The following is a 2,751-nucleotide window of genomic DNA, read 5'->3' on the forward strand; positions in this document are numbered from 1 at the left end:
TTTCCTTATAATTTCCTTGGCTGGTGGACAAGTGATAGAAAAATCTTTCTTCAAAACCTTTTTATTAACATGATATTTCTTATTAAATTCTGAGGCTTCTAGCACATTTCCTACCAATAGCTGATAGATTTCATCATTACCTTGTGCTAGAGGGCCTGGAAGACCTATATGGGATCTGATAAATGTTATATACAAAGGGTGATTTCTATTTCTGATAATTTCTTATAATTAAGTAAATAATAAAGTTAATTCTGAATATACACACATCACAAAAACCATATTGTACAACCTGTATGTGCATACAAACAATTTTATTAAACAATAATATTTGAATAAATGTAGATGAAATGAAGTAGAAATAAACAGGCACATGAAATTTTCATAAGACTCACTAGTTAAGTGACTGTGATAAAAATAGAAAATTTAAATTCACATTTATGGATACATAAAAATTATAATTAGGAAACAATTAAAGCTACAATAGGATATTGAAAGTATTCTTGATGATTTAGAGTATATTAAATGTTTTTTAAAAAAGTTTAAAAAGTCACTATCAACAAGGAGATTCCTTGAGTAACCTTAGCATCTAGGAAACATTTGTGACATAAAATAAAAAAGAGATAGTAAGGGAATTCCTATCAAAATATCAATTTAGACTGTACAATAAACTTAAAGGGCTCTATACTATTTGGCAGAAGAAACATAAAAGAATGTATATAAGTTATACCACAAAATTTGTTTCAAACAGTTTTAAAAAGAATCTTTTTTTTAATAAAAATATATAATTGCAAAGGACCAGCAAGACTCCTTACAACCATATGTAACTCCAGTTCCCGGACTTCCAATAAACACTTCTGGTTTTTTTTTTTTTTTTTTTTTTTTTTTTGGTTTTTGGTTTTTCGAGACAGAGTTTCCCTGTGTAGCTTTGTGCTTTCCTGGAAGTCACTTGGTAGCCCAGGCTGGCCTCGAACTCACAGAGATCCACCTGCTTCTGCCTCTCAAGTGCTGGGATTACAGGCGTGCGCCACCACTGCCCAGATCAATAAACACTTCTAATCTCTGTGGGGACCTGAAGTGCACACATGCATACATGATGGCAAAACACTCATGCACTTAACTAAACAAATTCTTTTGAAAGAAGAGAAACAATGCCTTTTTAAGAAATTGGGTGGCACATTGACCACAAGTTTTTGAGCATATTGATTATTCTGTTATCAGAACTGATTTGTACCAAAGGAGTAATTGTAGGATAGACATTCATCATAAACTTCTGAACAGTCAGGATGACAGGATCGTACATCCATAACTGGACTGAGGTGAATGAGATGATGAAGTCCACCCAGTACATGACAAAGAAAACAACCAGCAGCAAGATGGTCTGGGTGGCCCTCTTCTCAGGGGACACTCTCATGTGGCTGATGCTGTGAAGATGCTTGCATTGCCTCTGATGTCTGAACAAGATAATCACCATGTATGCACTTGTGGTCAACATAACTCCTACAAGAAAGACATCTCTGGAGACTGTCACTGTTAAAATCAGTGCCCTGATGATGTAGTTCATGTGAAGGAGTGAGCAATATTTGGTGACCTTCATCTGATTGGTCTCACTCGTGTTCGTAAAAGCACCAACAAAGAAGATCCGGTTGCTACCAAATGACAAGTTGAAAGACCAAATAAGTAAGAAAGCATAAATCATATATTTTTTTAGTTTATGTTTAAATTTGGCCAACAAAGAGGTTCTAGGACTGATAGTGACAGCCTGGAGCACACTCAGGAGGCAGGTCATGCAGATGGAGAGGCCTCTCATCACCCTGCTTATGTAAAAAGTTGTCTTGCATTTGAAGTCATTCTCAAAGTTCAGTGAATCTAATACTTCTGAAAGCCAAAGGTCCCCTCCAGTGAGGAACATCATTATGTGGATGAAGGTCAGTTGACAGGAGATCAGGTCCATGGGCTTTAATCTATGAACTAGGATTATGAAAGTGTAGAAAAAAAGGAGACACATATTGGCTAGGATTCCAAGTACAGTTTGGAAGGAAAGGATATTCTTTATTAAGGACATAAGTAGAAAGTGTATTCATCTTAGCCTCATAGTGGAAACATAATTCATATACCTAGAAAAATAATAGAGTGTACATCAAACTTGTGATTCAATGTCAGTACCTCTATATCAACATTCTTGATTGACTTACTCTTAATTAACCTGTCTCTTTAACATTTGATATTCCAGACTGGATAACATATACATCTCCATGTGTCTACAGGTATATATATCATACTAGAGATAATAAAGGCATCTACAGTCACATCCTATACAGAATATACACTGTGTGCCTCTTTTGCCCAAGGTGTCATGCCAATACTATTGATTTACATTGTCTCATTTTATAGTTAACACCTAAATCAGAAGTGATAAACAGAATATTAATCACATTTTTAACACCAAATAAAACCTATGTTGACCTGGAAAATATTCACAAAAGAAATTCAAAAGAGTGTGCTATGTCAGTCAGTCTCACACAGAAAACTTTAATATGCTCTAATTTCTTAGATAGTGAAAATTATGTTTTGACTCCTAATTCTAACAGAATCACAAGGTTAATTCATGATAATCCCACTATTTTAATCAGTAAAGTTTCTGTCTTAGTTCATATTTTCCTTTTTGTATGTCCCTCTTTCTATGAAGTCATACATCGCCAGAATCCAGAATTAAAGATACAGATACAGTTGAAGACCATTATTGTACTTTCC

General features: G+C 34.5%; 1 pseudogene; it reads right to left on the minus strand.

Annotated features, from left to right (window-relative positions):
* Positions 1 to 1,113: 1,113 nt before the first annotated feature.
* LOC118576416 lies at positions 1,114 to 2,062 on the minus strand (annotated as a pseudogene).
* Between the last annotated feature and the right edge of the window lie 689 nt (positions 2,063 to 2,751).

Source organism: Onychomys torridus, unplaced genomic scaffold (assembly GCF_903995425.1).
Source record: "Onychomys torridus unplaced genomic scaffold, mOncTor1.1, whole genome shotgun sequence".
NCBI lineage: Eukaryota > Metazoa > Chordata > Mammalia > Rodentia > Cricetidae > Onychomys > Onychomys torridus.